The sequence below is a fragment of the Erinaceus europaeus genome, chromosome X (genome assembly GCF_950295315.1).
Source record: "Erinaceus europaeus chromosome X, mEriEur2.1, whole genome shotgun sequence".
Taxonomy (NCBI): Eukaryota; Metazoa; Chordata; class Mammalia; order Eulipotyphla; family Erinaceidae; genus Erinaceus; species Erinaceus europaeus.
In genome coordinates this window covers 122,117,505-122,132,139 of record NC_080185.1, presented here as the reverse complement: position 1 = coordinate 122,132,139, position 14,635 = coordinate 122,117,505, and positions in this window count along the sequence as shown.

The following is a 14,635-nucleotide window of genomic DNA, read 5'->3' as shown; positions in this document are numbered from 1 at the left end:
TTCTCTTTGTCCTATCCAATAATATATATATAATGGAAACAATGGCCTCCAGGAGCAGTGGATTTGTAGTGCTGTCACTGAGCCCAATAACTCTGGAGGCAAAAAAAAAAAGATAACTTATCATATATGAGAGACTGAGTTTCACATGAGACAGAGAGAAAGAGCAGCACTCTAGAGCACCAGGGGTAAAAGAGCAGAAGGAAAGTGGAAGTGCTTACACTCATAGATAAGGGGCTCACAGCTATGGTATTTTCTTTTTCCCCCTTTTTCCAGAGAATGAAACAAGATATATATATATATATGTGTGTGTGTGTGTGTGTGTGTGTGTGTGTGTATGATATACCACCAAATCTCTCTTGACTATGTCTGTCATTCTACATGCCCAGAGAGAGAAAGAAAGAGTAAGAGAAAGGAAAAAGAGAACTGCTCCGCCATCCATGGATGCTCCCATGTGTTGCCTGGTAAATACATGGTAAATTATGGGTTCTATCACTGAACTAGCTTCCAGCCCCTAGATCTATGCTTAGAAAGTGTCAACTGTTCTTTTAACTTTGTGGCATTTGTGTCATCCATTCCATGGCCATGAGTTGCTAGCTAAGGTTAGACAGTGTTCAATCCACAAAGATGGACATCACAGCCCTTCCACAGACTGTACAAAGCTTTGAGACTAGCATGCAAATTAGCCACAAGAAGTCCACTTTAAAGAAATTATAGCGATACTAGTGAGTCCAGGGGAACACTGGATGATCTCACTTATAGATGGAACGTAAGAAACAAGGACAGAAAGGAAAACTGCAATGTGAAACATGGACTGGGAATGTATTGCATCAAATCAATGACTCTGCAGGATGAGGAGGGGAATGAAGGAGTGGAGAGAGTGTATGAGGGTGACAAAGGACCTAAGTTGGAGGTGAGAATGTTCTACAGACAACTATCACAGGGAGATGACAAAATGCACCTATGTGCCAGTAACTATATTGGAAACCATGAGCGCACCCCCCCCCCATAAACTGATAAAAATAAATAAATAAATGACTGATTCCACAAACCCAAACTGAAGAATCCCAGTCTGTCATAGTGTGGTCTGGTAGACTCTGTGATAATTCCCCAGTTCAGACCCTGGAGTGTCAGAGAAGAAATGGAAAGTTAGGTGACTGGAGTCCCACATCTGGTTCTAGTCCAGTATAAATGCACCTTTGTGCCCTTCATTTCCTTCAACTTCCCAATGAAGATAATATATGCTGTATGTGCTGTCTCACAAAGCCTTTGAGAGAGGTGAACTTTGAAAAGCATAAAAGAGTCATACAGAGGCAGGGCTACGTATCCTTAAAAAAAAAAGGTTCCACTAAATTTCCCATTGTACCCATGAAAAGACCCTTTTTTCCCCTCTGTAAATGGCTTCCATCACAAAGAACAAAGAGGTTCAAAGGCTAAATTACATAAAATTAGGTCACATTGTTATAGGACACACAATAAATCATGGTGCAGAAGAGGACTCATGAAGATAATCAGATCAGGGTTCTGCAACCCAGAGTGTTTCATCCTTATGATCCTAGCCAGTGACGAGATGCAGGGAAGTCAATCTATGAAGTTTCAGCCATGAAAAACACCACCGGATTGGAAATGATGAAAGCAAGGATGAGCTAGAGACTCCCCTGGTGTATTTACTTTTGGTAACATGAGTTGCTATTACAGATAAGCTCTCAAGACGCAGAGGCTGATTAACATAGTCAAAACAAATCATATGTTCCTGTAAAGTCCAAGTGAACGTGTTTAGTCAGCAGTGAATAGGAAACCAGTCTCCCTTAATTGCCATAGCCTCTGAGGCCCATGTTGAATCCTCTGTTCCTGTCCACTGTGTAGGGAAAAAGTAGAGAGAAGGAACACTGCTCTCAAAGACTTATACCTGGACAGGACACATCGCTGCCACTCATAATCCTGGAGTGAGAACCCATTACTCAGTCCCACTGGCTCCAAGGGGGAGAAAAGTGGTTCCTGGTTGGCCAATAACAACAACACTATGAAGAAGAGTCCAGATCTTTGGGAACCTGGAAGCCCCCTTTGCCTCACCTGAGAACAGGGGTCTCTATTATTTTGCATCCTTTACTTTAGCCAGCATGTCTCAGTGATGCCCATATCAAAGGTTGTTTGTTTGTTTGTTGAGGTATTTTTTTATAAAGGCAGAAAAATGAAGAGGGGAGGTAGAGAGAGAAAGACACCTGCAGCACTGATTACTACTTGTGAGGCTTTCTCCCTGCAGGTGGGCCTGGGGGGACTTGAGTCTGATTCCTTATGTATGGTGACATGTGAGCTCTGCCAGATGTGCCACCATCCAGCCTCTCCATCAAAGGTTTTGATAGCTAGAAATGTCATCAATGAAATAGGTAGCAGCAATTGAAGCCACTGCCAAGTATCCTTGAGTGGTGTGAAGATAGTGTGCTGTGGCTCTAAATCAGTTTATGGAAGGGCATCTTAACACACACACACACACACACACACACACACACACACACACACACACACACACACACACACCAAGCACTGAAGCCAAGTCAAGTCTGGGTTCTACTCTCTGCTCTAGTCCAGAGAATGAGGGGTCTTGTATAATTTATGTAACTCCTCTAAACTTCAATGTCGTCCAGCAGCAGCACGAGCTCAGTAATAAGAAGAAAGGAAATTGTGACGACTCATCAAGATGGCATGGCAAACGTTTTATGACTTGGCACAGAAATGGCCCTCAGGAAGCTGTGAACCCATATCATCTGCTGAGGCTGAGCACATGCATCGCTGGATGACTCCAAGACTCCACTTGCAATACTCATTCAACATACACACACGTTTTCCAAACGCCAAGTACTGGTATGTTCAGTATGTTCATACCAGTAAAAGTTAAACCAATGCATATGCTCACCAAGAAGAGAATGGGCAGGGACTGGGTGGTGGTGCACCCAATTAAGCATGCATAGGACCGTGCACAAGGATCCAGGTTCAAGCCCTTGCTCCCCACTTTCAGCAGGAATGCTTCACAAGTGGTAAAGCAGGTCTACAGGTGTTTATCTTTCTCTCTCTCTCTCTCTCTCTCTATTTTCCCCTTCTCCTTCAAGTTCTCTCTGTAGTACCAAATAAAATAGAGAAAAGAAAAGAGGAAAAATGGTCACCAGGAGTGATGGATTCGTAGTGCCAGCACTAGGCCCCAGTGATAATCTTAGAGACAGAGAAAGAGAAAGAAAGAGAGAGAGAGAGAGAGAGAGAGAGAGAGAGAGAGAATGGACGCATGGGCTGTGGTATATCTCACTGCTCAGCATGAAAATGCCCAGAGCATAACTACATGGATTCACACCTATGAACAAACTGTGCGCACAAAAGGAGCAAAAGATAGGAGGGTACCTGCCATGTGAATCCATTTCTACAATGTCGCAAAGAGATAACATGAATGTATGTTATTAGAAGTTCATGATGGGGAGGTAAGATGGCGGCAGCCTGAGAAATCGCTGACAGCGAGTGCTCTGATAGCATCGTCAGCAACGGTAGGATTTTCTGCCTTTAGCAGGCCAGTCAATAAGGGGGGGGCACCAAAGAAGTGATTACAGTTTAATTTGGGTTAACAATTAGAGCAAAGGTGACACGGACTAGCGGGGCTCCAGAATTCCCAGGCGGCGCCAGGCAAGGCGAGTGCGCCGGGCATTGTCCTCCGCCCGCCCGGGAAGGCGGCTCCTCCGCCGGTTGCAGAGCCCGGCGGGCAGAGGACCCGGAGAGAGCACTTTAGCTCGGGGGCTGCCTCTTGGGAGTCGCGAGGGTCCACCGCGACCCTGAGGGTGGATCCAAAGACTTCTTGAGTATAGCTCTCATTGGATCAAAGGACTTGGAGCTAGTTTTCATTTTTGAGAAATCCTTTAAAAAAGTCTGGAGGGCGGGGTTTCCCGGAAGATGGTGCCCGGAGAAGCGGCTAGCCTTTGAGCTCCGGACACATCTCGTGTAAACAATAGGATTTTCTGCCTTTAGCAGGCCAGCCAATAAGGGGCCATAACGGTCATACCAAGGATGTGTCTATAACTTAATTTGGGTTAAGAATTAGAGTAGGGGGAAAAAATTCTTTTTTCTTCCTTTTAATTTTCAAGCATACATCCTTCCCGCCGCCCCCCCCCCCATAAGCAGTGCCTGGGACCAGCTACTAGCAGGATACCCCATACCACCAAACAGGGTTTTTTTTTTCTTTTTTTTTTTTTTTTTAATTCACTGATACACATTTGGGAAGTTCCTCGCACTGCTCTTTAATTACAACTCTTCTTCTTATCTTCTCCCTTTTCTCTCTCTTATCTCTCTCTATCTCTCTCTTTTTTTTTTTTTGTTAATCTTGTCATACACTTCTTTCTTCTTTGCCTTTCTGAATTTGTGAATTACTTTGGGGAAGAAATCTGACCCAGAGTGGACTCTCTACGTGTGTATCTCTGCTCTAGTTCCCTTTACACTCTTGTTACCCTTAGAATATACACTGGATAGTAGATTTGCATAACTGTCTATTCTTGCTATCCTCTCTTCCTTTTCTCTTTCTTCACTGGGATTTGGTTACTATTTTTTCACGGACTGGAGAAATTGTTTGGCTAACTGGTAACGATTAAACTCCTTCAATATTTACTTCAGTTGCTACTGTTATTCCGGAGGTTGGTGAGTGCAATTGTCATAAAGGTATTTAGTACAGTGTTACTTGTGCTCAAAACACAACAACTGAGGAACAACAGAGCATTAAAAAAAAAAAAGAAACACATAAATTAAAAAAAAAATGGGTAGATTAAAAACAAATAAAACTGCTACCCCAATGAATGAAGACAAGAGCCCAGAAGAAACCACAAATCAGTCAGAAGTAACCATAGATAAGAAAAGTATGCAGGCAATAATAAACTTATTAATCACAGAAATGAAAACAACATTGGAGGAAAGAAATGGCAGTATTAGGGAAACAACAGTTGAGACCCCCAAGGAAAATACTGATTATCTTGAGACAATTAGAGAACTGAAAGCTGAAATAGCTGTAATGAAGAAAGAAGCTGAGGCAAGGGAAAGCAGACTAACAGAAGCAGAAAACAGAATTAGTCAGACAGAGGATGAGTTAGAGAAAACTAAGAAAGAGGTGAAAGAGCTTAAAAAGAGATTGAGAGACACTGAAAACAACAACAGAGACATATGGGATGATCTCAAAAGAAGTAACATTCGTATAATTGGCCTGCCAGAGGAAGAAAGAGAGGAAGGGGAAGCAAACATCCTAGAGGAAATAATACAAGAAAATTTCCCAGACCTGAATAACAAAAAGGATATCAAGGTGCAAGAGGCCCAGAGAGTACCAAACAGAATCAACCCAGACCTGAAAACACCAAGACACATCATAGTCACAATGAGAAGAAGTAAGGATAAAGAAAGGATCCTAAAGGCTGCAAGAGAGAAACAAAAAGTCACATACAGGGGAAAACCCATAAGACTTTCTGCAGATTTTTCAACTCAAACTCTAAAAGCCAGAAGGGAGTGGCAAGATATCTATCGAGCCCTGAATGAAAAAGGGTTTCAACCAAGGATTATGTATCCTGCTAGACTTTCATTCAAGCTAGATGGAGGGACCAAAACCTTCTTAGACAAACAACAGTTAAAGGAGGCAACTATCACCAAGCCGGCCCTGAAAGAGGTACTAAAAGACCTCTTATAAACAAGAACATCACTATAATACTTGTAATATATCAGAGTAAACAAATTGTTTTTTAGAACAATGGCACTACAATACATTAAATCCATAATATCAATAAATGTCAATGGCTTAAACTCACCCATCAAAAGGCACAGGGTGGGGGGATGGATCAGAAAACATAACCCAACCATATGCTGCTTGCAAGAATCCCATCTGTCACAACAAGATAAACACAGACTTAAAGTGAAAGGATGGAAAACTATCATACAGGCTAACGGTCCACAAAAAAGGGCAGGAACAGCCATTCTCATCTCAGACACGATAGATTTTAAATTGAATAAAGTAATAAAAGATAGGCAAGGACATTACATAATGATTAGAGGATCAATCAGCCAAGAAGACTTAACAATTATTAACATCTATGCACCCAACGAGGGACCATCTAAATACATTAAACACCTATTGAAAGAATTTCAAAAATACATCAATAGTAATACAATAATAGTGGGAGACTTCAATACCCCACTCTCACACTTAGACAGATCAACAAAGCAGAGAACCAATAAAGATACAAGAGAATTGAATGAAGAGATTGACAGACTAGACCTCTTGGACATTTTCAGACTCCTCCACCCCAAAAAACTGGAATACACCTTCTTTTCAAATCCACACAACACATACTCAAGGATAGACCACATGTTAGGCCACAAAGACAGCATCAATAAATTCAAGAGCATTGAAATCATCCCAAGTATCTTCTCAGACCACAGTGGAGTAAAACTAACTTTTAACAACAAACGGAAAATTATTAAAAGACATAGAATTTGGAAACTAAACAACATGCTCCTTAAGAACCACTGGGTCAGACACTCACTCAAACAGGAAATTCAAATGTTCCTGGAAACTAATGAAAATGAAGACACAACCTATCAAAATATTTGGGACACAGCTAAAGCAGTACTGAGAGGGAAACTTATAGCTATACAATCACATATTAAACACCAAGAAGAAGCCCAAATGAACGAACTTACTACACACCTCAAGGACTTAGAGGAAGAGGAACAAAGGAACCCTAAGGCAACCAGAAGGACAGAAATCACTAAAGTTAGAGCAGAAATAAACAACATCGAAAATAAAAGAACCATACAAAAGATCAATGAAGCCAAATGTTGGTTCTTTGAAAGATTAAACAAAATTGACAAACCCCTAGCCAGACTCACCAAACAAAAAAGAGAGAAGACTCAAATTAATAGAATTGTAAACGATACAGGAGATATCACAACTGACACCACAGAAATCCAGAGAATTCTGCGAAACTTCTATAAAGAACTATATGCCACCAAGCTAGAGAATCTGGAAGAAATGGAACAATTCCTAGAAACCTATGCACTTCCAAAACTGAACCAAGAAGAACTACAAAATCTAAATGCACCAATCACAGACAAAGAAATTGAAACCGTTATTAAGAATCTCCCCAACAACAAAAGTCCTGGACCAGATGGCTTCACAAACGAATTCTACAAAACTTTCAGGAAACAGTTAATACCCATACTTCTTAAGCTATTCCATAAGATTGAAGAAACAGGAATACTCCCTTCCACCTTTTATGAAGCCAACATCACCCTGATACCAAAAGCTGATAGGGACAGAACAAAAAAGGAAAACTACAGACCAATATCTCTGATGAACATAGATGCCAAAATATTAAACAAGATCTTGGCCAACCGGATACAGCAACACATCAAAAAGATTGTTCATCATGACCAAGTGGGATTCATCCCAGGAATGCAAGGCTGGTTCAACATCCGTAAATCAATCAATGTCATTCATCACATCAATAAAAGCAAAGCCAAAAACCACATGATTATCTCAATAGATGCAGAGAAAGCCTTTGACAAAATCCAACACCCATTCATGCTCAAAACTCTACAAAAAATGGGAATAGATGGGAAATTCCTCAAGATAGTGGAGTCTATATATAGCAAACCTACAGCCAATATCATACTCAATGGAGAGAAGCTGAAAGCATTCCCCCTCAGATCAGGGACTAGACAGGGCTGCCCACTGTCACCGTTACTCTTCAACATAGTATTGGAAGTTCTTGCCATAGCAATCAGGCAAGAGAAAGAAATCAAAGGAATACAGATTGGAAGGGAAGAAGTCAAGCTCTCACTATTTGCAGATGATATGATAGTATACATAGAAAGACCTAAAGAATCCAGTAGAAAATTACTGGAAGTTGTTAGGCAATATAGCAAGGTATCAGGCTACAAAATCAATGTACAAAAATCAGTGGCATTTCTTTATGCAAACACTAAATCTGAAGAAGAAGACATCCAGAAATCACTCCCATTTACTGTTTCAGCAAAATCAATCAAATACCTAGGAATAAAGTTGACCAAAGAAGTGAAAGACTTGTATGCTGAAAACTATGAGTCGCTACTCAAGGAGATAGAAACTGATACCAAGAAATGGAAAGATATCCCATGCTCATGGATTGGAAGAATAAATATCATCAAAATGAACATTCTCCCCAGAGCCATATACAAATTTAATGCAATACCCATCAAAGTTCCACCAAGCTTCTTTAAGAGAATAGAACAAACACTACAATCATTTATCTGGAACCTGAAAACACCTAGAATTGCCAAAACCATCCTAAGGAAAAGAAACAGAAATGGAGGCATCACACTCCCAGACCTTAAACTATATTATAAAGCCATCATCATCAAAACAGCATGGTACTGGAACAAAAATAGGCACACAGACCAGTGGAACAGAATTGAAAGCCCAGAAGTAAATCCCAACACCTATGGGCATCTAATCTTTGATAAGGGGGCCCAAAGGATTAAATGGAAGAAGGAGGCTCTCTTCAATAAATGGTGCTGGGAAAACTGGGTTGAAACATGCAGAAGAATGAAATTGAACCACTTTATCTCACCAGAAACAAAAATCAACTCCAAATGGATCAAAGACCTAGATGTCAGACCAGAAACAATCAAATACTTAGAGGAAAACATTGGTAAAACACTTTCCCATCTACACCTCAAGGATATCTTTGATGAATCAAACCCAATTGCAAGGAAGACCAAAGCAGAAACAAACCAATGGGACTACATCAAATTGAAAAGCTTCTGCACATCCAAAGAAACTATTAAACAAACAGAGAGACCCCTCACAGAATGGGAGAAGATCTTCACATGCCAGACAAGAAACTAATCACCAAAATATATAAAGAGCTCAGCAAACTCAGCCGCAAAAAAGCAAATGACCCCATCCAAAAATGGGCAGAGGAAATGAACAAAACATTCACCACAGAGGAGATCCAAAAGGCTAACAAACATATGAAAAACTGCTCTAGGTCACTGATTGTCAGAGAAATGCAAATTAAGACAACACTAAGATACCACCTCACTCCTGTAAGAATGGCATACATCAAAAAGGACAGCAGCAACAAATGCTGGAGAGGATGTGGGGACAGAGGAACTCTTTTACATTGCTGGTGGGAATGTAAATTGGTACAGCCTCTGTGGAGAGCAGTCTGGAAAACTCTCACAAGGCTAGACATGGACCTTCCATATGACCCAATAATTCCTCTCCTGGGGTTATACCCCAAGGACTCCATAACACCCAACCAAAAAGAGGTGTGTACTCCTATGTTCATAGCAGCACAATTCATAATAGCTAAAACCTGGAAGCAACCCAGGTGCCCAACAACAGATGAATGGCTGAGAAAGCTGTGGTATATATACACAATGGAATACTATGCAGCTATCAAGAACAATGAACTCACCTTCTCTGACCCAGCTTGGACAGAGCTAGAAGGAATTATGTTAAGTGGACTAAGTCAGAAAGTTAAAGATGAGTATGGGATGATCCCACTCATCAACAGAAGCTGACTTAGAAGATCTGAAAGGGAAACTAAAAGCAGGACCTGATCAAATTGTAAGTAGGGCACCAAAGTAAAAACCCAGTGGTGAGGGGTAGACATGTAGCTTCCTGGGCCAGTGGGGGGTGGGAATGGGCGGGAGGGATAGGTCACGGTCCTTTGGTGATGGGAATGGTGTTTATGTACACTCCTAGCAAAATGTAGACATATAAATCAGTAGTTAATTAATATGAGAGGGGGAAATCAATTGTATGTCTCAAAGGTTCTCAAAAGACAAACTGAATCTTTTTAATAGATAGGCTACGTGTTTGATATGCGGACTCTCTCAAAAGCCTAGACCAAGTAGATTAGAAGCTTCCAATAGCACAGCTATATACAAGATACTGGGTACTGTACAGCAAACCATAACAAAGGGACTTTTCAAAGTTAACCCAATTAACAAATAATGTGATGATAATATTAACTATTGATTGTCTTTTTGAACCCTAAGACAGCAGGAACCTCACATCTTCACTATAGAGCCCCTACTTCCCCCAGTCCTGGAACCCTTGGATAGGGCTCACTTTCCCGTATGCTTCTCCCAATCCATACCAAATAATATTGCATCCGCCGATCACAACCTAACCAAAGCAACGATTGCCATCTCAACATGCTTCACCTCAGTGTGTATCCAGAGACTTCACGTGTGGAATGACAACCCTTCAGCTTCATTACTCGGGTGAGACCTTTCCTTTTATAGTACACTCTAATTTCATCTCAGGTAGTTCACTTTCTAACAAAGTCCCATAACCTAGACATACACCAGTTTCTGTGAGAGAGAGCGTATGTGCACACGTATCCATAAACTACTGCAAAATATATACCTGAAATTAGGATTACACTAGAGTTTGCAGTGAGTACCTCCCTAACACTTCCTCTCCACTATTCCAATCTTGGGATCCATGATTGCTCAACAAATTGTTTGGCTTTGTATGTTAACTCTCTTTTCAATCACCAGGTTCCAGATGCCACCAGGATGCTGGCTAGGCTTCCCTGGATTGAAGACCCCACCAATGTGTCCTGGAGCTCAGCTTCCCCAGAGACACACCTTACTAGGGAAAGAGAGAGGCAGACTGGGAGTATGGACAGACCAGTCAACGCCCATGTTCAGCGGGGAAGCAATTACAGAAGCCAGACCCTCTACCTTCTGCAACCCTCAACGACCCTGGGTCCATGCTCCCAGAGGGCTAGAGAATGGGAAGGCTATCATGGGAGAGGGTGGGTTATGGGGATTGGGTGGTGGGAATTGTGTGGAGTTGTACCCCTCCTACCTTATGCTTTTGTTCACTAATCCTTTCTTAAATTAAAAATTTAAATTAAAAAAAAAAAGATATATACCATAAAAAAAAAAAAAAAGAAGTTCATGATGGTTACCCTTAGAGGGAACACGTGAATGGGAAGGATGTGACAATGGCTTGTGGGCATCAGGCAGCATTCTCTTCTGGAATGGGGGTGCTGGTTGATTATACAGTACTCACAAAGCAGTACACTAGATCAGTGCAAGGTTTCAAAAAATATAGTCCTTTACCTGAGAGACTCCCAAAGTGCTTAGATTTTGCTTGTGAGAGCCACCAGCCTGTGGCAGAGGGACAAGAAGGCTAAAGGAAAAAAAGGGGGGGAGAAAGTAAAGCCACAAAGAGGGAGTGGCCATGGTAAGGCTGCAGGCGCCCAGACTCAGCTCCAAGTCACACTATTTTCTATCAAGTGTCTCCAGCTCCTGACAGCAACAGAAAAGACCCAGGACACTTTTTCCCAGTGGCACTAGTATTCTTATTTGGGCTACATTTTGCAGCAACTAAAAATACAAGTCTTCCCTATAGGCAATCCATGACCTGTCTTTCAGATTAAAATGTGTCTTTCTGCTCCATATGCCACCCTGTCATTTCTGTCATTGTGATCCTACTTTCCTGTGTCATTTTGAGAATCCAGGGTTATATGTATCGTGCATGGCATGGGATAAATGTTGGTCTTTACCAGTATCAATGCTTGCAATCTTTATCACTTGTTCTTATCACCCATAAAGGCCTCAAACACCCCCAAGCATTCTCCCTCTCCTCCTTCTCCTTCTTCATTCTTCTTCTTCTTCTTCTTCTTCTTCTTCTTCTTCTTCTTCTTCTTCTTCTTCTTCTTCCTCTTCTTCTTCTTCTTCCTCTTCTTCTTCCTCTTCTTCCTCCTCCTCCTCCTCCTCCCTTCTTCTCCTTCTCCTCCTCCTCCTGATTCTTCTTCTTCTTCTTCTTCTTCTTCTTCTTCTTCTTCTTCTTCTTCTCTCTCTCTCTCTCTCTTTCTCTCTCTCTCTCTCCCCCTTTTCCCAGAGTACTGCTCAGCTCTGGCTTATGGTAGGGTAGTGAGGAGGGTTTGAACCTGGAACTTTGGAGCCCCAGGTGTGAGAATCTCTTTAACCATTATGCTATCTACCCCACCCCCATTACTGTTTTCTTTTAAAGAGCTTCTGTTTATCTCCACATGTTTTTGGCCATGAACTTGAATCCAGCATTCTTCATTCCCTATTTCCATCATGACCCAATGATCTAATGTCTACATGACTAAGGATCTTGATGTTGACTAAAACAAGTAGACTGAAATTATGTTCTTTGTTAAAGACACTGCAGTTAGTTGTGTTTTCCTTGATTACTGAGACTTTTAAATGTTTACATATTCTGAAAAGTTTTTTTTTTAAATGAAAAGCCACAAAAACAAAGAACTCCCAAAGAACTTTACCCACATTGACGATTTATAATATATTGCCACAGTTGCTTTATACTTTTTTTTGCCTCCAGGGTTATCTCTGGGGCTCAGTGCCTGCACAATGAATCCACTGCTCCTAGAGACTTCCCCCCTTTTGTCATCCTTGTTGTTTTATCATTGTTGTGGTTATTATTGTTGTTATTGATGTCCTTGTATAGGACAGATAGAAATGGAAAGAGGAGTGGACGACAGAGAGGGGGAGAAAAAGATAGGCACCTGCAGACCTGCTTCACCACTTGTGAGGTGACCCCCCTGCAGGTGGGGGGCCAGGGGCTTGAACCAGGATCCTTAAGGCAGTCCTTGCGCTTCGCGCCATGTGCGCTTAACCCACTGCACTGCCACCCGACCCCTGCTTTATACTTTTTACATTCTGCCTTACTTTCTCTCACTCACGCACAAATATAATATTATTTGTTCTCTGAGAGAATATTATTGTGAGTTTCCTCTGAGAGTAATCATACCACCACACTACACTTTAGTGTGTTTCTTTAAAACAAGGATATGCTCTTACATAATGATGATATAATTAACCCTAGAATTCTACCCTATAATGCATTTCCCAGTTGCTCCGTCTCACTAGTCCCACAATGGTCTTTTAGACTATTTACGTCCCACCTATTCCAAGATCCAATCCAGTATGACATAATTTGTTTCTAGATTTTCATGATGCTAGTTTTTTTTCCCCCTTAGAGAGCATGCAGGCCCTTTTTTCAGGGGTAGTAATGACTAGTTTTTTTCATTTAGGTTACATCAGCTGCTTTTACTACATAATAAATAATCCCCCTACATAGTAGCTTAAGACAAAAACATAACAAAAACGTACTGTCTCTCAATTCATTGCATCAACTAAATGATTCTCCTGGGGTATACCAGTTTAGGGAGTTGGCCTGGAGCATCTTGGAGGACCTCCCTTGTGTCTGACAGTTAGCTATATAGTACCTTGGGAGATAAGGATAACTTAAGTGTCTCACACTCCAGTAGGCTACCCCAGGCTCACTCACACAGTGGTGGTGACAGCTTAAAGCTCCACAATCAGCAAGTCCCAAGACATACTTCAGGCTTTTACATACCCCTTGTTAGTATCCCACTGACCACAGAAAGCCAAGAGACCACACCAAGTCAAGGGAGAAAGCTCCTAGAGATCACAGACAGAAGAGATTCAACAACCTGCAGCCACATTTATAACCTGGCACAGTGAGGCCAGGTGGTGGCACACCTGCTTGACTGCATGTTAATCTGGCACAGCAGCTAACTGCAGGCTTGTTTGGTTCCCCCCCACCCAAGGACAAAAGAATAGACTATTAATGGAATGAAGGAAAAGACAACAGCCTCCAAAATAGTGAGGTGTGGACACTTACATGGACAGCTTTGAAGGAATATGAACTCAAGATATCCCACTAGTGGCCAGGCGGTAGCTCAATGGGTTAAGTGCACGTGGTGCAAAGTGCAAGGACCAGCATAAGGATCCCCAGTTCGAGCCCCTGGCTCCCCATCTGCAGGGGAGTTGCTTCACAGGTAGTGAAGCAGGTCTGTAGGTATCTTTCTCTCCCCCCACCCCCGCCCCCATCTTCCCCTCTCTCTCCATTTCTCTCTGTCCTATCCAACAACAAAAAATGGAAAAAATGGCCTCCAGGAGCAGTATATTTGTGGTGCAGGCACCGAGCCCCAGCAATAACCCTAGATAACCCTAGAGGCAAAAAAAGAGAGAACGAGAGAGATACCCCACTAGTGAGAAAAAGGGGATTGCTTACAACACAAGCAGACTAGTAAAGGGGTTGTTATTATGCATTTTTTAACTACTCAAAGACGTTGCCTTTTAAAGTCTATGAATAAACTGTAAAGCTCACTCTGAAACTAGAATTCAATTAACAGCGGCAACGGGATGAAAGAGAATCTGTGTAGAGGGCTGCAAGCATCTCTCTCTCTCCCTCTCTATCTTCCCCTTCCATCTCACGTTCTATCTCTACCAAATAAGTAAATAAACAATGAAATATTACAAGATTATCTTATGAGAGACCAGAGCACTGCTCTGCCCTAGCATATACAACATCAGGGATTGAACCCAGGCTCTCACACACACAGTCTTCTGAGCCTGCCCCCATGCTCCTGAGTTATTTTTTTAATCTTTTATTCATTGATACCCGGGTTATCGCTGGGGTTTGGTGCCTGAACAATGATTCTGTCATTCCCAGTGGCCATTTCTTTTTTATAGGATAGGACAGTGAGAATTTGAAGGGTAAGGGGAGCTAGAGAGGGAAGAGCGATAGAGACACACCTGCAGAACTTGC